This window comes from Stegostoma tigrinum, chromosome 1 (genome assembly GCF_030684315.1).
Source record: "Stegostoma tigrinum isolate sSteTig4 chromosome 1, sSteTig4.hap1, whole genome shotgun sequence".
NCBI classification, from domain to species: Eukaryota; Metazoa; Chordata; class Chondrichthyes; order Orectolobiformes; family Stegostomatidae; genus Stegostoma; species Stegostoma tigrinum.
Window position 1 is genome coordinate 49,404,544 of NC_081354.1, and position 24,077 is coordinate 49,428,620.

Below are 24,077 nucleotides of genomic sequence, written 5' to 3' on the forward strand. Positions count from 1 at the left end.
CAGGAGTAGTTATTCAAGAACTCATTAGCATGAGAGTCATGGAGGATTTATGTTTATCCAAGTCTCTTTATTTGCAGATTCTGAAAGAGGAAAAAGCATAGGAGATGGGTGAGATTGCACATTTGATGCTGTATTTGGATGCACATATTTACTTTGACAATAAGATTTCTTATCTACCACCTATGTTAAGAAACGTGTCAGTGCTGATTTAAAGATTCCTTAAGTAAACCGTCACTAAATTACAAAGTCCTGCAGTCAGTCTTAAAGAGCTGTTTCAGTACAGCTGTCTTTAGCTGTCAAGGTTTTGTAATGCAGTCAAATGCAGAAACTCTTCGCTACCTCTTGTAGACTAGAGTGCTCAATTTGAATCCAGTGGTTAACTGGTACATTGTTTGGCTGTGCTGGAATTTCAACACATTTCCAGCAGCAGAAAAGAGCCTACCACTTCTTTCTGTCAGATTTCAGGACTTTGAGCATGTTTCCACAGAGATAATTGCCTTGCAGTTTATATATGAAAAATATGACTTTTAAGTTAATTTCTGTTTTTCAGGGCTTAACTTTAGCACAGCTGCCAGAGGGTGGGGAATTGTAAGTATGTTCCAGGTTGACAGGCCAGTTTGTGGAATGTTGCGCCACATGTTGCCACTTTTAGTTGATATAAAGAGAGTTGGCTGACTCTTCTTCATCTCACTGATTCTGAATTTTCTTATAAATTCTTGAAAATGTTCAGGGATATAGATGCAGGGATCTCAAGATGCTGGATCCTTAATGACTTAGGGAGTTCCTGGAGGGCTTTGTAAGGAGTGAAAGCTCTGCTGGCCTCACCCATCTCCTATGCTTTTTCCAAAACAAATGACCTCAAAGACATGGAGGAGCTATGGTACAGAACTCCTCACACTGGAAGAACTTGCTTCCAGTTCAGGAGAGCCTCATTGTAAGACATTGTAAACCAAGAGAGATAAATGAGGTCCTCAAGGGGAGGGGCAGCAGACTGAGTCAAAGTCAAATGCACTCACGCCAGAAAATCTAATAAAGTATCAGGTGATTTGCACAAGAAAAAGCACAGGAGTAGAATCACTTGTAATTATGTGTTTTCTCAGCAGCTCCCATGACTCAATCACTCAGCCGCAAGCTGTGTTTCCATTCTTTTTTGAAGAGCCAAGAAGATAGCAGGGTGGTATTTCAAAGGCCAAAAATATGCTCTGCAGACCTGGCTCATGATAATATTGTTATGTAAGGACAAGACAGCTAAAATGTGGCTCCCATGCATCCACCATGACAGAACATACTTTCAGCCTTCTTATTCAAAAGCACAATACGGGGGAGGTTTTATAATATCATTGTCTATTTCATCTGTTGCTTTCTTCACAGAATTAGTAAACTTGTTCTTTTCAGGTAACAACCCTCTTATCTATTTGTGGGGAATAGGTGCTGCCAGTTAATCAAAAACACCAGCTAACAGGGAGTTACATTTACAAATGGAAGGCAGTGTGAAACTTTCAAAAGCATAAACTTAGAAAAAATTATATACAAAATAATTTGACTGCACTGAGGAGGTTAAATGTATATACTTCTCATCTTCAACTGTACCTTAAAACTTTTTTTTATTCACTCAGGGGTCATGGGCGTTGCTAACTATACCCGTATTTATTGCCTATCTACAATTTCCCTTAACGTAGGCTGCTTTGTTCAGGATGATGTCAAGCTTCTTAAGTGTTGTTACAGCTGCATTGATCCTCTGAAGTAAGGAATGGCTCCAGGATGAAACCTTGCAGCCAGTTCCCTCCCTTTCTCTGCTTCTCCTTATCTCTCCCTTTCTCTGTCTGCCCCCTTGTCTCTTCTTCTCCCTATCTCTCTCTATCACTCCCCTTCTCTTCCTCCCTTTTATTTCATCTTTTTCCCTCTCCTTTCCCCTTTCCGACTGACTATGTGACAGACTAAGGGAGTGACTCAGTGACCGAGGGAGTCAATCAGTGACTATGGGAGCGAGTCAGTGACCGAGGGAGAGATGACCTATTGCTAGAGAAGCCCAATCCTGTACGCCCTGAGCACAGTGGTAGGTGACACGGCGGTGGTGCTGGGCCTGGGCTTCACCTGGGGGACTCTTCTCTCAGTTGAGTATAAGGCAATATAAAGTGTAGGTATTCAAGAGCAATTAACCCTCAGTGTCTCTTTTGGCGATTGCTGAAGGTGTGGGGGATTGGGCCAAGCCCTGGATGCTTTATTGATAAACAGCTTGCTGATTTGTCCTCTGCCTTTTCGGCATGTGTGCAAAATGTGCTACTGCATAAACTTTCTTGTGCAGTATAACAAATCAGCCTTTCAGCAAATTTAACCAATGTATCAAAAACTGAAGGAGCGTTAGCCCAAATTATTATGTCCTCTTCACTGAAACCTTCTCCAGATTCATTTTCAATGTTCTCCAGCTTTTGAGAATTCACAAGTCTCCACAATTTCTGCATCATGAACAGTATGTGTCTCTTCAGCCTCGTCAGCTTCAACCCACACATCTATCTGACTGTCACAACGTTTGCTGATTGCGGGTGTAGAAGATATATCATTCACCATTTCCATAATTTTAGAGAAGGTAATTTTTTCTAGATCTTTCATTCAATCCTTTAAATTCCCCAGCATCAGAAAAACCTTACACAAATATAATGTTAAAATTTGTGACTTTTATGCCATAAACAGGTTGAAAATTCTGTGTAGTGGCTTCATGATTGACTCACACTATCATCTCTTGTGTAATAACATTTCACATTCTGGTTGACACCCTCGTCCATGCATTGAGTCAATTACATTGTATTTGGAGGCAAGAAATTGCTGAACATGTTATCATTCACTAACTCGGATTCATAATGGCTCAGTAATTAGCAGTGTTGCCTCACAGCATTAGACACCCCGGGTTCGATTCCACCCTAAGGCAACTGTCTGTGTGGAGTTTGCACATTCTCCCTATGTCTGAAGGGTATTCTGCCAGGTGCCCTGGTTTCCTCCCACAGTCCAAAGATTGTGCATGTTAGGTGGACTCGTCATGCTAAATTGCCCAATGTGTTCAGGGATGTGCAGGTTAGATGGATTAGCCATGGAAAATGCAGGTTTATGGGGATAGGGTGGAGGAGGGGTGGGTCTGGGCGGGATACACTTCAGAGGGTTGGTGTGTACTCGATGGGCTGTATGGCCTGTTTCCATACCGTAGGGATTCTATGATAAAGGTAAGCTCAACACCTATCTAGCTTCATTATCTTACAGCTTGTCCACTTTTCTAATTTAAAATTCATTTCATTGTGGGTGCAAAAACATCATGAAACTATTCTTGTGAAAATGTCTATGCCCAACCTTGCATTATTCTGTGTGTTGTAAAATACAGGTAACTGCGCATCACATTTAATAATTCAGAACACTTAAAGTTTCTAACAACCAAAAGATTTACTTTGTGAGCCTGCAGCAATTGCACACATAGGCACCGAAATTCTATCTTTATTCTGTTGAAAAGCAGTATGGCCAGATTCATTCACACTTGCCAGGTTAGAATTTAGCAAGTATCAACAACCTAAGTCAGTTTTGCTTGCATTATAAATTTGATCAAGGAATGGGTTATGTTCAGGATGAATTTGTTAAAAAAATTATTTTTCTGCAGATTCATAGTCAGCTGATTTCCATGCATTGAATACATCTGGCCTTCTAATAATGTGACAACATTTAAAGCATGAAAGTCAGGAAGTGTACATGGTTCAGTCAATTTAATTTCCCTTTGAAATATTTCTGCCTTCTCAGTGAGCATTCAGCTGGAAATTGAGCCATCCTCCAAATGTTTCAGTGGAAACCATTCACGCAAAACACTCCCCAGCTCCTCAATCTTTCTACCTTAGTGCAGCATCCATTCCGAAATAGCAAAACTTCAGCAATTGCCCTTTTTGAACCCCAACTTTGAATATCATGTATAAGCCAAAATACCTCCACCAAAACCCCAAAATCTCAACCTCTTCAAGATGTCCACAGCAGTAAATTTGCAGCTTTAGGGCCAACACAACTTTTCTGCATTTCTCATCTCGGTAAATCTCTAGCTTACTGGATACCATAACAACAGGATGAAGTTTATAATTCCCAAGCTGTAAAAGCTAAAAATGACAATGACAGCTATAAATAAGCAACGCCATTGCCTCCAATGGAAACTTGCTGAGCCAGTACTGAGGTGACCTATCAGAGACCAAACAAAAGCAGCTTCACACTTTTAACGATACCTCCCTGGAGGTTCTCCTGAATCTGTCTAGGAGAGAATTGAATTGCTTTTCTCTAGGGATGGCAAATGGAGGTCACTCACGAGCAGCATTTGCAAACTTGATTCCAATGCCACAAAAGGATTAATGACCTGCTGTGCTCTACCAGAGTATGCACTACCATCTACTCAATGCTTTATGGCTATGAAGGAGGCAAGTAACTGAAAGTAATCAATGGAACTTGAAAGAAGAAATCTACCAAAACATGCCTCACATATATAGTTGGGTTTGTGAGCACACACCTTTCCCATTTTTGGCTAACAGAATTTTGGTTGTGAGTACAAATCCAGCAGGCTGGTGTGCTAATGAGTATTCATAAGATGCTAATGAATGCAGAATAGGTTCCTGACCATGAAGCTCCAGAAAATCTGAAAGGTTCTGAAAAGCTAATAACAAAACCATAAATCACCATTTTGGAAACTGAATCTTTGCCTCCCACTCAAGTTCTCCTGAACGTCCTTCAAAAAGCTTGGGATGGGGAGGCATAAAGATTTCTGCCTATTATAACTGACTATTTATAGTCTCCTTTTTAGGTATGTTCAATTTCCATGTCAAAATCAAACTTTCCATCTATTCATCCTAGAGACACATCAGTACTCCTATATGCTTTAAAATTTTTCCAGCTTCTGAAATTCACCTTGTACCAAAAGACTATTCAGGGTGTATTCCAATATCTGTTGGCAGAAACTTTATTGACCTGTACAGGAGATGAAAACAAAATAAGAACAAAATGGCTAAGCTCTTGAAAAAGGCCTCCAAAATCCTTCTCCCTCCTATCTTTTTCTTTAACCTCTGTGCCTGCTGGCCCTCTCCTCATATGGACTAAAAGTTTAATGACTATTTCCTGTCTGCAAATGCTTCTTGTTACATACAATTTTTTCCTGAAAACAGATATGAAAGGTACTTCTGCAGGATAGAGGTTAATGTCAGAGGGTGAGTTCTGCCAAAAAGACTCAGTACAATGTTTGAGTGTCTGGCTGTGCAGATGTAATGAAATACTTTGGTGCAATGTACTTGAAACTTGACACGTGTAATAGTCAGCAAGGGCAGCCCTCTGATATCATAGAATGACATGGCAAAGTACTAGAAAATGAGCATACATTTTCAAAGACCATCAGTTTGGCAAGTTTCCTCTCATGTCTCTTTGAAATTGTAATTAACAATTAAGCAGACAACTATAGTTCCACATTAGAAAATGTACACAGTAACCTTCTTAAGGACAAACAAATTTTTGTCATCTGATCTCAAACTGATGCAACATTGGTAGGATCATTCATTTCCATGCAGGTTGCTTTGGTCCACTGCATGCAACAGTGTTGATATGCAGTAAATTTGACGGCGAGTGAACTGGATGAGTCAATGTGACTCACAGTTTAGATTGACAGAAACAGGTTTTACAGGGCAAGAAGCAGGAGTTTATTTTGCAGAAAGTCAGTTTGGCCCTTCTTCAATTATTAAACTCTGTGATTGGATTTTCTTGGGCCTGAATCGAAAAGGCAGATACTGTATGAATAATTTTTGTTTTCCTTTTGCCGTATGTCCTAAGCATGAATCAAAATATGACAGTGGCTGGAGCAGCTCACCTTCTCGCGTGTTTGGCTGTGCCAATCTACTTTCCAACAACATCTACAGTAATCATAATTTACAGAGCACATGTGAAAGTATCTCTGAATGGACTGAATGTTGCTGTAGAATCTGTAGAAGGGTTCCAATATCATTGCGGCTGACCTGATGAGCTTCAACTTAACAGAAAATAAGCTTAAGGAAGACATTTCATGATCTTTGTTGTTGTATAGAGGATTTGTCAATGCAGATACATATGGCAGGAATGCTCAAGGCTGAATGAGTAGAACTTATAGTGTAGGAGACTGACTCAGTATTCAGAACCTTCAATTTCCCTCTCCCTCCAAAACTCCAAGCACAAATGATCCCAGTACCTACAAATGCATTCTTGGTACATCTTTGTCCATGGTTGTCACAATGTTATCAAGGGTCTATGGTGGACAGGGTGTGTGGTTCCCAACTATCATCTTTGTTGTTGATTTTTCCCTTCCTCTCTGATGAAGGATCTAGGCCCGAATTGTCAGCTTTAGTGCTCCTGAGATGCTGCTTGGCCTGCTGTGTTCATCCAGCTCCACACTTTGTTATCGTATTTCACCCTACCCACCAATGCTCTCAGGAGAACAATCCCATCTTTTACTCTCTCCACCTAAACTAAGTTCTGCATCTCGATGTTGACTTGCATATTACCCAGAGTTAGCAACTTGTATCTCCATAGCAGTGACTAATTCCAGGCCTCCTTCAGCTCCAATGCTGATGAATCCTCATCCTTGCCTTGGCTATTCCAATCATCCTGGCCAATCTCTCACCTTCCTTACACAAACTGGACATCATACAAAACTCTGCAGGCTTGGTCCTAACTTGCAGCAAGTCTCATTCACCCATCAAAGCTGTGATTAATGACCCGGATTGGTTACTGATCCAGCAACACTTCAAGTCTAAAATTCTTACCCCTGTTTTAAAGTTCGGTGCCATGATCATCTTAGCTGTTACTTGAGTGCTGTCTTTGTGATGGCATTGGTCCAATTCCAGGAGACAGCACAACTTGGCCACTGTTTCTATTAAAAAAAATCAAGCCCTGAAAGGCAGCTTTCTGCAAACGTTAGTGCAATTTTCAGTAACATTGTAATAATTCAAATCGCAGGGGGCCTGTCCACAAATTTGTGTTAATCGCAGCTTTGAGATAGTTGAGGAGGCTGCTGTGCAACCTGACTTTGCCTACAAACAAGCCCTATGTAATAAAATAAAAACAGTGACACAGTAAACATGTGAAACATATTTATTTTTCAATGTGTTCAAACCTTACCTTGTACAGTGAAAGGCATTGAAAAATGTTTAAAGTTAGCTTTGGGAAAACTCAGTAATATTTATCTACTCAGTGTGCTATCTTCAGATGAGTGTGATGCAGTCCACAATGGTTGTCATTGTAGTTAAACACATTTTCTGTGTTTTTGTGGTGCATTGCAAAATCCCAGAGCATCTCTTCGTTCTTTGCAGCTTCAGCTAGGAAATCAAATTGGTAATCAGGCAGACACACTGAGTTTGTTTTCACTGGAATTTAAAACAAGACTTATTAAAGTATGTAAGATCCTGCATGGTCTTGATAAAGTAGAGGTGGAATTGATGTTCCCTTTTGTGGGTGAGGCCAGAACTAGGAAGCAGTATTTAAAAGTCAGGGCATCATTTAATCATTTAAGACAGGAATGAAATTGATTTTTTTTCTATCAGACGGCCATGAATCCTTGGAATTCTGTTTCTCAAAAGACAATGGAAGAAGAGTCTTTAAATATTTTTATGACAGAGGTAGGTAATTCCTTGGGAAGCAAAGAGATGAAAGGTTGGTTATCAGAGTAGGTGGGAACGTAGAGTTGAGGTTTCAATCAGATTAGGCGTAACCTAATTTAAAAGTGGAGTCGGCTCAAGGGGTTTACTCTTGCTTTTAACTCAACCTGCCCCTCAAGGCCTCCAATAAGTACAGCAAAGATATATTCCCTTTTAAGGTAACCTTAACCTCATTCAGCTGGAGGGAAACTGATGTGTTCAGATTAGCTGTCCATATTGTAGTCCAACCAACTGTACTTTCCATTGGCTAAGAAAAATCAGCTGCAGGTAAAACATGTAGCCAATCTGATTGAAAATAACAAGGTGTAGAGCTGGATGAACACAGCAGGCCAAGTGGCATCAGAGGAGCAGGAAAGCTGACGTTTCGGGTCGAGACCCTTCTTCAGGTCAAGGATGCTCTACACCATGTTATCTCATATTCTCCAGCATCAGCAGTTCCTACTATCTCTAGCCAATCTGATTGCTTTTGTTTCCCACCAGTCAGATTAGACTAAAATTATCATCTTGAATTTTTAGTTTTGTTTAGCCTTGTCAGAATTTTCAGGCCATCTCCTATGTCAGAGGGAGAGCTCCAGAATGCTTCCAATTAGGTTAGGGCTTAGGTAGGTACTAAACCACCAAAAATGATCACCATGTCCCCGTACGAGACATTCCTCCGTAGGTTTCTTCAACCAATGCATGTGCACAAATTGCTAAATTACATTCAACTGTTAAAGTTAAAGTTAAGCCTGCAATGCCATTCAGAGATGTACTGCTGAGGCTGTATAAGGCCTTTTCTGGATTATTGTGAGCACTTTTGGGCCCCGTATCTAAGGAAGGATGTGCTGGAGTTGGAAGGGGTCCAGAACAGTTTTACAAGAGCGATTCCAGAGATGAAAGGCTTGTCATACGAGAAGTGGTTGAGGACTCTGGATCTGTGCTCAATGGGATTTGGATGGATGAGATGGGATCTGATTGAAACTTACAGGATTATGAGAGGTCTGTAATGAGTGGATGTGGAGAAGATGTTTCTGCTGGTAGGAGAGACTAGGACCTGGGCACAGCCTCAGAGTAAAGGGATAGCCCTTTAGAACTAAACAGAGGAGGAACTTCTTCAGCCGGAAGGTGGTGAATCTGTGGAACTCATTGCCGCAGAGGGCTCTGGGGACTAAGTCACAGAGTAAATTTTGGAACTGAGATAGATAGGTTCTTGATTAGTAAGTGGATCAAAGGTGAGGTACAAGGCAGGAGAATGCAGTTAAGAAACCTATCAACTGTGACTGAATGACAAAGAGACTCAATGGGCCAAATGGCCTCATTCTGCCCCTATGCCTTCTGGTTTTATGGTCCCTGGGTAGATGCTGCTTTCGATTGAGAACTCTTCTCTCTCTCTGTCTCCTCTCTGTGTGCAACTCTTTAAGATGCCTCTGCTTCTCCTCCCAATGAGGTCGCAGGCCAGGTGAAATAAAAACACTGTACTCATGTGTGGGAGAAAACATTCTGAGTAGAATTCATGCAGCCAGAACCATTTACCACAATGTGTTTAACAACTTTTCTTATTTAATCAACCTGCTATAGCACACTTCTGGCACAGGTAAGTATTGAACCTGGATTTTCTAGGCTGGGGCGGTAGGGATCGTACCATTGTGTCACAAGACCGTCTTAATATGTGTACACTTCCTGCTCAGACATGTTATGACATACCTACAGGGCAGGTAGGACCTGCCAGATCTTCTGGCCCAGAGATATCACCACAAAACCTTCAACAATTTTAAACAGCAGAACCGTGCCAATCGTTTCTCCTAATGCAGCAACAACCAGCAGAAATCCATAACCAAATAGCTTTGATGATCCTTTAAATAGCTCCAGTAAGGGTGGTTCCTATTACTTAAGACATGTTTAGCTGCATGAGAAGAAAAAATGGTCGCAGTGTTCGGAGCTTGTAGTAGGGAAATAGCACCAAATCAACATTACATTCCACCTACCATCACAATCTGCCTACTTGATACATGTATGCCACAGAGTTCCTGTATTTGCACTAACACCCTTACCAAAACGATCCAGCATCGTCAGCATAAGGACTTTCTGCACACTGCGTACGCCACTTTGAAACCTAAGCAGTAGGAACAGCGCCGAAGATATATGTATTATGCAACTGATTTTTTGAAGCCTTTTTAGAGAGGACTGCAGCTGGAGTAATAAGACTGAAATTACTTTCTACCACATTCTAAATACCCCAAACTTGTCCCATCAATCTTTGAGCCACCTCTGCTGCATATGACATCAAAGTGTAGCCTTTCTGAGCAGCCCTTGAATCATTAGAATTAACTGCTGTGGTGCTGGGCTGTTCCTTGGCATCTGACAGACAAAAGAATACAACTTGGTTTTTTGATTGGCATTCCTACCTATTGGTCTTTGAGCTTCAGGACCACCACATACACTCCAGGCAGCAGGACTCAAGTTTGAGAAGAGGACGAGACCATTTCATCTCTTGAGTCTGGTCTGCGACCAAACTGCATATGTGCTTCTGAGATGCTGCTTGGCCTGCTGTGTTTACCCAGCTTCACACTTTGTTATCTTGGATTCTCCAGCATCTGCAGTTCCCATTATCTCTACTCCCATCTTGATCTTGGTTTTAAAATTCAAAACTGATCAACATTAACCTTCCATTTGTACAAGAAAGTTCAAACTCTAACCAACCTACATATATAAAAAAATTCCTAATTTTATTCTTAAAATTATATGTACAGAGCTCTTTGCCAATCTTTCTGGGCATCCTGCTAGTGAATAACCCAGGAGCTAAGAAAGAAAGTGAATAATGTTTCTTGAAAACTCATTAAGCATGCCTCCAGCTGGTAAAAAAAAATGTCTGTTTTCTTCAGAGCAACAAGAAAAGGATTTGACGTCTGGTTCTTAGCTTCTTTCCCTATGGGCTCATGGGAACAACACTCCAACTGTAATGTGGGTTTTTAAACCAATCTCTTCAGATATGCTATGACACACCTCTGGAGCAGATGGGATTTGAATCTTGTTCTTTAGACCCATAGGTAGGGACACTACCAGTACATTACAAAGCTACATTTTTTCATAAAGGGATGGTTAGATCTAATTTGTTCAAAATGTCTTCCCATTAGAATTAGCTGTGGAATGTTTGGTGACCAAGGCTGTGTTGCTGAGTGTATCAGAAAGCAAAGTGACACAAGTGGACACACACCACCTTGTTCTTTGGCCACATCTCTATCTCAGGCTTGCTGCTGTGTTCCAGCACAGTTCAGCGCAAGCTGTAAGATCAGCACCTCATTTTCCATTTGGGAACTCTACAGCCTTCTGGACTCAATATTGAGTTCAACGATTTTAGGGTATGAGGCACCTTCGCCCAAGTCCTTACCCCAACCTCTGCATACCAGCCCTTGTTTTCACAAGATCTGTTATTACACACAACCCATGTTAGCATAATATTCCCCGTTAGTAGCTATTCATTCTCCTAGGCTAATTGTTATCCGCTCCTTCATCTGTTCAATTATTCTTCTCTCTCTTTTGGCTTTAATTCCACCTATCATTTTCTCTTTACCCTCTCGCCAGCCTAATGTTTTGCATAAAAACCAACTCTTTCCTAGCTACCATCAGTTCTGAGGAAGGATCACTGGACCCAAAACATTAACACTGATTTCTCTCTACAGATGCTGCCCGACTTGCTGAGCTTTGCCAGCAATTTCTGTTTTTGTCTGTGATAGAAGTGGATGCTGCTAACATTAATATTAATTAACATTGCCCCAGTTTGACTGCAAGATGAGCACAAGTGAGATGGGTGACAAGGATTTTCATCTCCAGCTTCTGGAAGCCAATACTGAATTCTCTTAGCCAAAATGCCAATTTTCAAAAATTCATATTAAATTTGCATATCTTCTCCTTTAGATAAGCTAAAATAATCAGTTCTTCAGCAGCCATATAAAGATAAAATACAGTATTTAATATTTCATTTAACTGTTCTCTGTTTAGAATAGTTCATGATCCTCTTGTAACATTCATGTCAGTACTGTTTTCTTTGCCATGTTAAGTCTTACAAAACAATTTATGCTTTAAGTAATTTCTTGCCTTTGCTTCAATAATATTTTGATTGGATCCACACCCTCAAGAAATGAAACAGATACCTTACTTTTCTGAGGATGCTTCATGGGGGCAGCTGACTCAAAACTCATGCTAAATAGACAATGTACTGATTGTTCCTTAAAATGTGGTTGAATATGTTCTGGATCAAACTTCAAGACTGGCCTCTTCCAAGAAATGATTTTGTTATCAAATTACCAACAACTTGGATATTAGCTTTCTTTAGGATCGGGTGCTTATACACTGAAAAAGAAAGTAAAAATAAAACATTTACAATTTACAATGGCATGTTTCTCTATTAATAGCATGATTTTAATTGTTAGCCTTCAACTGATTACAATCCATTCACATTATGGCAATGGGAAATGTATTCAGTTGGTACAACCAATGAAGCAACTTTTCACCTTTAAGATTCCCCAAGACTTTATGTCCATTAATTTAAATCAATAGAAACTTGTATTATAGGAGTGCCCTTCTAGACCCCACAGGAAAATTTCAGACACCCTATGTGCCTCCAGTAATGAGGCTTTCTGTAACTTCTTCACTGGCACTTATCTATGTTTTCTGTCTGGCAGCAGCCTCCTGTCACCAGATGTTTGTCTCTATCCCTTAAATCTAACTATTCCTACTGGTTTCAATAGGAGATTAAGCCTATACAGAGGTTAAAATTTCTCAGGCCTAGAGATGTCAACGCCATGAGGTTGCTGCGTACTTTGAAATATTGAGACAGTGATAGATGTGGGAGTTATTGCAGAGAGAGAAAGAGAGAGAGTGAGAGAGAGAGAGAGAGAAAGAGACACAGGTATAGGAGGAGCCACAGAGATGTTTGAGACTTATAAAGTGGGAACATTGAGAGACGTTTTCCAGATTAATGTTTGAGGAATTATGTTGGAAAGTGCACAAAGAGGAATAGAAAATTCTGAAGTGTGTCCAGCAGAATTTCTGTGAACATTATGTGCTCAACTGAATTAGGATGAAACATTGATAGAGGTGGTGCAAAACATTGCTGGAAACTGAACTGTCAGAGCTAACATATCGGATGAAAGCTGACAGGCAGCATTTAAGGTGGGTATGGATAACTCAACTGATCAAGGTGACTTGCATCCCAGTTTATTAAAGGAAGTGCAGTAGAGATAGCAGAAGATCCTTCCATAACTTACAATCTTCCCTAAATACGAAGTGCCAGTAGTTTGGAGAGGGGCAAATGTCATACATTTATCCAGGAAGGGACATAACTACAGGTTGCTTAATTTAACACCCAGATGGGTAAGGTTTTGGAAACAATAAAGCACAACGCCCTATAAAAAAATGACTCATTCACAAAGTTGAGGCTCCTAGAATAGGAGTGTCAGTGTCAATTTGGATTGAAAAAAAAAGCTTAAGGACAGAAACCACAAATTGTTGCAAATTATTGTCTCTCAGAATGGAGAATAACAGACAGTATACCACTTCTCTCATGTCATTCTCTCCCTCCCATCCATACCTATTAAAGGCCATTTTGTCCTTCCCATAAGTATGGTGACCAATACTATACACAATACTCTAGATGTTGTCATACAAATGCCACTAATCTCTCTACTGTTGCATTCAATTCCTCTCACAAAAAAGCATGACATTCTGATGGCTTTCCTGATTATTTGTCATACCTGCTTCTGTGATTCATGCACTAGGACACCTGGATCCCTCTGCATCTTAGAGCTCTGCAACATTTCACCACATAGGTCATTTTTTTTATTCTTTCTGCCAAAATTGACAATTTTACACTTTCTCACATTGTACTCCATTTGCCTGATCCTTGCCCAGTCACTTAACCTATCTATATCACTTTGTAGGCTCCATATATCCTCTTTACAACTCACTTTCCTACTTATCTTTGTGTCATCAGCAAATTTAGCTACCATACCTTAGATCCCTTCAGCCAGATGATTTTTATAAATTATAAAAGATTTGAGGCTCCAGCATGAACCATTCGTGATATTTTGCTAGCCTGAAAAAACACTCACTTATTTCTACTTTCTGTTTCCTGTTAGCCAGCAATCTTCTATCCATGTCAATATGTCACTTTCGGTACCATGAGCTTTTGTTTTCCACAATAACCTTTAATGTGGCACCTTATGAATTGCCTTCTGGAAATCTAAATATAATACTGGTTTCATTTTATCCACAAGTTACTTTTTCAAAGAATTCCAATAACTTGGTTAAGCATGATATTACATTGACAAAGCCATTTAGCTCTGCTTAATTGCCTTGAGCTTTCACAAATGCCTTTAATTATAGTTTCTAACATTTTCCCTGTGGCAGACATGAAGCTAACTGGTTTGTAGTCACCTAGTTGGGAAAACCTTTCAACTTTTGTATTCTATGTTTCTATTTATGAAGGCAATTCGGTAATTCAGTTTCATTATGACTGCTTTTACAAACTATGATGTACAACTTGGTCATTCATGTTATGCAATCAGCTCCGCTTCTTTGAACCTGGCACCAATATGTAGACAGCGATATCTAAAGACGTTGGACTTTGGACTTCTATAATGAGTAGTTGTTATTTTCTCATTTAACCCTGACTATAGCATTACCACTTCTGCTGTCTGGTATGCAGGCAGCTTACAACGACTGTGTGGAAGTCATTCTTACTGATACATCAGTCTTGAACTGAATAGTTCATTAGGCTTTTTTCAAGGCCCATTCTGAGAAAAGGTCACCAGACCTGAAACGTTAACTCTGATTTCTCTTCACAGTTGCTGCCAGACCAGCTGAGCTTTCCCAGATGTTCCTGTCTGCAACCTGACCCTCAACAATTCTGACCACAGTCAGCCAACAGTGATGTCAGTGATTTCCAACTGCATCAAATCCTGCCCCAGCATCTGCCAAGTTAATAAAGAGCAATCATTATAATTTGATAACTTGCGTGATAAAGATGTAAAATACTGACAGCAAGGAAAGAAAACAACATCAAATAAAAATCAAAACCAGATGCCGTGCATGTATTTTTTTAAAAAAAAACTAAAAATGCAGGTAAATGGGGAAATGCAAGGGAATGGAAATGATGGGAAAGCTCTTCCAGAGCCAGCACATCCATGATGAACCTAGTGGATTTTTCTCTGTGATTTGTGATTAAATGAGAAATAAAGATCCCATTCTCCACTGAGTAGAGATAAAATGCAAGTTACAGTTTATCACACAGTTATAGTCAAGTATCTATATGCTATCAAGTACTCCAGAGTACTTTAGCTTCTTCATATCTAAATTGTAATTTTAGTACATTGTTGTACCCCGAACAAAATTACAATTAAAAGTATAAAGTTGACAGGAAGTTAATGGGTTTCTTCTGAGGGAGCCTGCTGCTTTGGTAGGGTTAGGGAACATTTGAAAAAAAAACACTCACAATCTTATGCTAATCTACTGTGGAAAAATCTGAGATCTAAAGCAACTAAAGGGGAAAACAGCTCTTCAGGAAACAAATCTACAGTACATAAAGAACAGTGATTACAGTCAATTGGTAATTGCTTATTGAATAAACAGTACATCAAATAATTATTTAAAACAGCGGATTTAACTTGATGCTTAATTTACAATGTGAGCAATCATGTACATGTCAATTGATTTTATGATGTGGGCCTTGCTGATACAGCCAGCATTTGTTGCCATCCATAAATAGTCTTGGATGGAATAGTTGACATCAATTTGTTGATTCTTGTTTTCGACTGTTAAATTTAATTGGAGGGTGTTTTGCTAGATAATTTTGAAGATCAATATGCATATTTACAAAAACATTAAATTAACGTTGCTAATAGGTTTAGGGCATTTTTCAAGGCCCATTCTGAGAAAAAGTCACCAGACCTGAAACACTAACTCTGATTTCTCTTTACATTTGCTGCCAGACCAGCTGAGCTTTTCCAGCAATATCTGTTTTTACTCTTTTTAGAAGGAAGTTCAGTGTCAACTGTATTGCTGTTAGTCTGAAGTTACAGATAGGCCAGACCAGATAAAGATGGCAGATTTCTTCCTATAAAAGGTATTGGTTTAGGGATTATTTTTAAACAATTATCAATGATAGTTGACATGGTCATCAGCCAAGGCACCAGCTTTACATTCTATGTTTAACAACTCAATTTTAAGTTCCAGCAGCTACCATAGTAGGATTTGAACCTGTGAGCATTAGCTTGCCTGTCTGAATTACTCGTCCACTGACATTATACTCACCGATACATGCTTTTGATACTTCATACTTGATATAGTTGATATCAATTTGTTGATTCTTGTTTTAGAGTGTTAAATTTAATTGGAGGGTGTTTTGCTAGATAATTTTGAAGATCAATATGCATATTTACAAAAACATTAAATTAACGTTGCTAATAGGTTTAGGGCTTTTATAACAAGCTCACTATTTTGAAATTATTTGAACATCACAAATTTTCTTTATAAATTAGACTTGCGGGTTTGTGTAAGCAACTTGGTAAAATGCATCCTTGTATCTATTACCACTTTTAGGGGTCAGTTTTCTAAATGACCTTCATTGATTAGTGTGGATACCAGGGTCCATTAGCAGCAAGTATTCAGAAAATCAAAAGTACCACAAATGTTCTGTACTGTATTTCAAATTGAGATTAGGCTTTCAAAATGAAAAATGTCTTGCAGCTTAGTTGTTGATTACTACAGGAACACCGAATTAAGTTGAGTTTAAATCACACAACTGGACTTTAAGTGAAAAGTTATTACATTGTATCACACTCCTGACTTGCACCTTATAAAGAGTAGAATTTGAAGATTCAGGAAGTGAGCCACTTGCCATAGAATGCCAAGAATCTGCCTTGCTGTCATGCAGGTCCAATTAAATATGTGGTCAATAGTAACCCCAAAATATTGATAATGGGGCATTCAGTGATTGTAATGCTGCTGAAAGTCAAAGGGAAATGACTTGGCTCTCTCTTGTTGGAGATGGCCATTGCCTGGCAGTTGTGAGACATTAAATGTATTGGCCACTTATCACTCCATGTCTGAATATTGTCAAGGATTGCTAGAAACGCATTGTTTCACTTTTCCTGCATATCCTTTGATCCCTTTAGTCCCAAATGCTATATCTAACTCCTTCTTGAAAATATACAATGTTTTGGCCCTGACTGCTTTCTGTGGTAATGCATTCCACAGGCTCACCACTCTCTGGGTGAAGAGCTTTTTCCACACCTCAGTACTAAATGATTTACCCCAATTCCTTAGACTATGATCCCTGATTCTGGATGCCAATATCATCAGGACCATCCTTCCTGCATCCACACTATCCAGGCCTGTTAGAAATTTTAGGTTTCTACATGAACCCCCTCTCATTCTTTTGGAATCCAGAAAATACAATCCTAGCCAATTCAACCACTCCTCACACGTCAGTCCTGGTTTCCCAGGAATCAGCCTGCTAAAACTTTGTTGCATTCCCACTATGACAAGGATGCCCTTCATCAGATAAGGAGACCAAAGCTGCACACGATATTTCAGGTGTAGTCTCATCAAGGCACTGTACTATTACAGCAAGACATTCCTGCTCCTGTCCTCAAATCCTCTTGCTATGAATACACATGTATGGTTACCTCCAGAGACTGGTATACAGGGACAAAAGGCTTTGTTGCACATTCTTTGTCTCAATATCTAATTGTTCAGTTCACAATCTGCCTTCCTGTTTTTGCTCCCAAAGTGAATAACCTCACATTTATCCATAATTTACTGCATCTACCATGCATTTGCCCACTCACTGAACCAAATTATGCTGCAACATCTCTGCATCTTTCTCACAGCTCACGCTCCCACCCAGCTTTGTGCCATCTGCAGATTTGGAGGTATTATAATTAGTTCCCTCACATAAATCACTAATACACATTGTGAACATCTGGGGTCTTAGCACTGATCTCTGCTGTACTCCACTAGTCACTGTCTGCCATTTGGAAAAAGTAAGCCTATTTATTCCTACGCTGTTTCCTATTTCCCAGTCAATTTTCTATACACTTTAATACACTCCCCCCAATTCCATGTGCTTTTACACTCTAATCTGTTGTGTGGGACTTGCTTTCTGAAAGTCCAAATAAACCAAATTAACTAGCTTTTCCTCATAAACTCCGAATTACAATTGATTTGTCAAACATGATTTTTCTTTTTGAAACGATACTGACTCTGTCCAAAGCAGGCCAAGCAGCATCTTAGGAGCACAAAAACTGACGTTTCGGGCCTAGACCCTTCATCAGAAAAGGGGGATGGGGAGAGGATTGTGCTCTTAAAATGCTGCTTGGCCTGCTGTGTTCATCCAGCTCCACACTTTGTTATCTTGGATTCTCCAGCATCTGCAGTTCCCATTATCTCTGATCACAATTTTAATCTCACTACGAAGCCTCTTCCAGGATGCCTAACCTGAAGAAGTTACCCTCCTCCCTCCGTACCAACCTCAGGGGATCTCTCTCCCACTGCAACTATCCATCTTCAGTCCGCCTCCCCCTCCCTATGCATTTCAGAATTCTCTCCCATTCCCTTTTCTGATGAAGGGTCTAGGCCCGAAACGTCAGCTCTTCTGCTCCTAAGATGCTGCTTGGCCTGCTGTGTTCATCCAGCTCCAGTTCCCATTATCTATGACTCTGTCCAATATTGCCACAGTCTTCCAAGTGCTCAGCTATTAAATTTCTAATTTTCCCCATTATTGACATCAGGCTGACTGGTCTATAACTCCCCATTTTCTCTCTTGCTTCCATTTTTAAATAGAAGTGTTACATTAGTTACCCTCCAATCAGAGTCTAAAGAATCTTGAAAGATGACTATCAATGCATACACTATTTCTAGGATCACTTTCTTAAGTACTCTGGGATGTACATTATCAGGCTCTGGGATTTATCAGACTTCAAACCCATCAATTTTCCCAACAGCATTTCCCTACTAATACTGATTTCCTTCAGTTCCTCCTTTTCACTAAATCTTGCGTTTCCCCAACATTTCTGGTATGCTATTTCTGTCCTCCTTTGTAAAAACAGAACCTAAATATATATTAGTTGGTCATCCATTTCTTTCTTCTCCACTACAAATTCCCTTGCTTCTGACTAAAAGGGACCTAAAATTGTCTTCACCAATCTTTTTCTCTCCGCATACCTATAAAAACTGTTACAGTCAGTTTTAATATTACCCATAAGCTTATTCTAGTACTCTATGTTTTCTTTCTTAATGAATCCCTTTGTCCACTTTTCATGAAATCTAAACAGTTCCCACTCCTCAGGTCTGTTTTTAACAGACCAACTTGTATTGCTCTGCCTTAGATTTAACACTATATCTAATTTCCCATGTAAACTATGGTTTGGCCACCAACTTTATTTCTGTGTCAAACAGGAATGAATAGGTTTTGCAATTCACCCATGGGCTCTTGCCATTGCGTTTCGACCATCATCTCTTTAAGTAATGTCCCCCAATCTATCATAACCAACTTGTGCCACATGCCATCATAATTTCCTGTATTAGATTCAGACCCTTGTGTCAGAATCAACTACATCTCTGTTCATGTCAGTGAGAAACTCTATTTCTATGATGGTCACCGAACCCCAAGAGTCTTGTTCAATTATCCAGCTATTCCTTTCTTATTATACAATATCCAGTCTAGGTTGGGCTATTCTGTATTTGCCCAGAAAACAATTCCACATTCATGTTTGGACCAAGGCTGTAATGAGATCAAGCCACTTCTTGATATCATGTGGAGTGGCATCGATTGGCTGAAGACTGGCATCTGTGATGCTGGGGTCATGCTGGAGAAGACTTGATGACTCATTCACTTGGCACATTTAGCTAAAGATGGTTTCAAATGCTTCCCTTGCTTGCGTTGATACGATTAGCTCCTGTATGATTGAGGAGGTGAATGTTCAAAGAGTCTGTTCTTTCGGTTAGTTATTTAATTGTCCACTACTATTCATTGTTGGATCTGACAGAACTATGGAGTTCTAATATTTTTAGTTGGTTACTGCACTACTACATGCTGCAGTTGCTGTTTAGCATGCATTGATTAATGTGTTGATTCACAGATTGGCATCTTATTTTAGGTATGCCTGAAGCTATTCCCTGGAGAGCCAACAGCATGGAGGAATTTGAAAATAAGAATGGGAACTTTAAAATCAAAGTACTTCCTAATCAGCATTGTAAGTCAATGTCTCCAGTGGTGCTGGACAAATTGGACTTGGTGTGAGTGAATACACATTTGATTTATGGTGGGTAGAATGTGGAAGGCTGGTCAGTAGTGCTAGTCAGAATCAGTCAAGGCTGGAAAAACCAGTGTCATGGATAAGGATTTGTACAGAAGAAGCGCTGAAGCAAGGTGGACAGGCAATGTGCAGTTTTAGCAACATTATGGCTATGCAGTTGGAAGTTCATCTCACAGTGAAATATGACAACAAAATTGAAAATGTTCAGTTCAGCCCCAGACACTTGCCAGAATGAATTATAGAACAAGTGGCAGGGTTGATTCTGGAAACCAAGGTAAATGGGCAGGGATGAGGTCTTAGGTTCCAGGTTGCCAGGGTGGAGTAAGAAAAGAGTTCTAATCATGATGACTGCTGAGGTCTAGATTCTGCACAAGAGTCCACATTGACAGGGTGGGTGAATTTGCAGGCATTTTCAGAGTTCCCAAGCATGGTTAGTCAATAGTGGTTACAGGCCTGAAATTGGTCAGCCAGATGGTGAAGGCGATGTGGTTGCGTGTCTGCTACTAATTTAGTAGGAGTGTGGTGTGGGGAGGAAGCAGGTTGGTTAAGTAGGGAGATACAATTGTGAGATTTGGGTTTTACTAGCTGGCTTCTTGGGCCTAGTGGAAACATTCCTGCTCCCCCTCATCCATAAGCACTTACCTCATAATTTGACCCCACTTGCATCTTCTAAACTGCCAAGTTCCCTAAGGCCTCAGAAATCCAGTCATCAGAAATCCAGTGAAAAATTAAATGGTTGTCAAAATGAAGGCAGGCAACCTCATGATACAATTTAAATGAATAACTCATTTCCTGTGAACAAACTGATTTTAATAATGAGAATATATTTAAATCTGATTGTAATCACTTGCAATACGTTCACTAATTCTGGAAGTAGTCATGTTCTAGGTCATTGGGATTCCAGTTTCAGATTTCTCACACTTTAACCTCTGACATGATCCCAAAGCAGCTGTACTTGGGAGCTAAATTTTAGCCCTTTGCTGGAGAGAGTCCAGATATTTTGTCTTTCTATCAAGAGAGACACTAAATGATACATAGGTCATTCAGTGAGAGCACTTCAGACTGTTCTACCATTTGATTTAGATGAATTCTTCCAGGAATACTAACTCTGCCATTTTGTGTCTACACCTAGGCTACTGGCGTAGGATGACCTAATGAAGCTTCCCCTATCATGTATCTCTCTCTTTAGAAAATGATTTCTTTTCACCCAGCACAGTGAAACTAAATTATGGCTCCTCCTATTTATGTCCTGTTCCAAAAATCAGTTTGAAAACCTCTGCTTTTTGTCTTGTGAAAACTTTCCCTCAGAATTTGGAAGATTTATGCATTATCAACCCAACTCCACAGCACCACCTCTTTCTGTAGTGACACTGCAAATGTGAATTCGATGCCATCACCTTTGAACTAGATATTTGGTTCACTCAAAGTTGGTTATGGTGTAGTTATGATTAGTGTGATTGGAGGGTTTTCTTTTAACTTACATATGTATTTCTGTCCTTCTTCTCCCTCTACTATTGGCTTGATCCACGTTGACAAGCGAGCGGACCTATGACCCAATCTGGCTCCAAGTGGTGGATACATTGTAAATGCCATTTCTAACACTTGCTGCTTTTTCAATTTTTCAGGCAGCTTGATAGAAGAGTCTAATAAAAGGAAAATACAACATAAAATTAAACTTTATAACCAACTTTACTGAATTAAAATAAGATACAAATGTTATTACACTGATATGAAAACTTTTATCTCAAGAGGGTTGGAATATGAAAGCAGCGATGTGCTTCTGAGACTTTATAAAGCTCTACTTAGGCCCCATTTAGAATACTGTGTCCAATTTTGGGCCCCACACCTCAGGAAGGACATACTAGCCCTGGAGCGTGCCCAGTGGAGAGTCACATGGATGATCCCTGGAATGGTAGGTTTAATGTATGATGAACGGCTAAGGATCCTGGGATTGTACTCATTAGAGTTTAGAAGGTTGAGGGGCAATCTAATAGAAACTTACAAGATAATGTATGGCTTAGAAGAGGTGGATGCTGGGAAGTTGTTTCCGTTAGGCGGGGAGACTAGGACCCGTGGGCACAGCCTTAAAATTAGAGGGGGTAAATTTAAAACGGAAATGAGATGACATTTCTTCAGCCAGAGAGTGGTGGGCTTGTGGAATTCATTGCCACGGAGTTCAGTGAAGGCCAGGCGTCAGATGCCTTCAAAGCAGAGATCGACAAATTCTTGATCTCACAAGGAATCAAGAGCTACAGGAGAGTGCAGGGAGGTGGAGTTGAAATGCCCATCAGCCATGATTTGAATGGTGGAGTGGATTTGATGGGCTGAATGGCCTTATTTCTGCTACTATGTCTTATGGTCTTATGTAAGCCACTTTATTGTCATTACATGCCAGTTTTCTATTTTTGTTTCAGCCAATCCAGTTTCCCTGTTTCTGCCTTAACGATCAGTGTGGAGAGCTAATGTATGACTGTAATTCCTTGTACAGTTTACTGAATAAAAAGGGAAAGGATCAAGAATCACACATTTCCCTCCTCCCCTAAAAAACTAGCAACACAAAAACAAAATTATTCCACCAGAAGACAAAGTTTGGCAAATGATGAAATATCAGCTGGTATTCATTGCCTTTGGAATTTATACCCTCCATGCCAACTTAGCTTCTTCTCACCATGTACAGATCTCAGAAGTCTTGATATAAAATAAAATTAAGTTCTAAAAGTTTGTTTTAGCCTTCAATGAAAAATATCTATTAAACTCCAGGTGGTTAATCATTTATAAAAACAAACTTCTTTTGAAAGATCACATCAAAGCCAACTACTTATTTAATATTCTCTTTAAGCTGCTAATCAGTAAACTTAGAACCTACTGCTGAAAAACAAGATACCTTTTGGACATCAGCCAAGCATTCATAATGAGAATTTAAGAAAATCTAAAAACAAAAGCTATCATAATTGCTAGAACAGCCTTTTCAACCTTGCATTTATACTGGTAGAGTGTTTTGTTTTAATTCTGAAACTGATATATTTGAAATCTTCATATCATTACAGTTCAATGGACATTATACAGATTTTAACAGCCTATGTATTGACTCTGTAAATTTATGGATTCTCATGGTGAGGGTTAAGACTCTTGAAACAGTCAAAATGGGTCATCACTGAATTCTGGAGTTGGGCCCGTAACCACCAGGTGCAGATCAGAGGCAGCCAAGTGCCTGGCTAAAAGGTCCATTTCCATTCTTCAGAAATGTCTTAATTGTGTTGTGGAATTTTTACTCTCTAGTTCCCATGCAACTTATGACTTGATGAGTTTGTACATCAGAAACTTGCTGAAATGGTTACTAATTTAAGATTTATGAACCAAAGACACATTGATGGAGTTGGTCCAGAAACAGGTTTAGATCAGAGCAAAAAAAATCACTCAAACTCTTTTCATCATCTCAAAAGATATCCCCACCATTACATCTTAATCACATTTCCTTGCGGGAGCCGAAGAGCTGTACTGTTTTTGGAGGATGTCAAGAGGCCACTCTGACAGACCACGGTTGCATGGAGTGAGGTAGCATCGAAAGTAAGCGCTCACAGTAGCATCAAGATAGACTGGATTCAGTGCTGCAAGAGGATGAATGATCTGCTGTGCTTTGGATGTTATGTACTGCTGTCTACTCAATGCTTTAGGTCCAAGAAGTAAAAGAATCTACAACACTAACTTGGTCACACAGTACCAGCTCAATGACATTTCATCACCACTCAAAAGACCTACACGCCTGGTAACTTTCTGGAAAAGGCTTACATGGACAACAACAGGTATCCTTGGGTTGAACATCTCACAAGAATATCAGGCATTCTATCCTATAAAGGTCTATCGATTTCCATGAACTCTGCAGTCTCCAGATCAATTGTAATTCCATCACATGCAATAACAAAGTATCTCAACATTTAAGGTTAAAAATACAGGAGTTCCCTTGAAGGCATCAGCGTCATAATTAGTTAACTCTTCCACACATGTACAAGTGTTCATATAAAGTCATTCAACCTCAAATCTATTTGGTATTAAATTTTTGTGCTTGTCTGCGTCATCTCACCATTGCCCTGGCTTCCAC

At 39.7% G+C, this 24,077-nt stretch overlaps 1 long non-coding RNA gene across 1 annotated transcript; it reads left to right on the plus strand.

Annotated features, from left to right (window-relative positions):
* Positions 1–30: 30 nt before the first annotated feature.
* On the plus strand, positions 31–22,638 carry LOC125448366 (uncharacterized). The gene is made up of 3 exons (XR_007246700.1): positions 31–108; positions 19,820–19,915; positions 22,393–22,638. It is a non-coding gene; the product is annotated as an uncharacterized LOC125448366 (long non-coding RNA).
* The last annotated feature ends 1,439 nt before the right edge of the window (positions 22,639–24,077 follow it).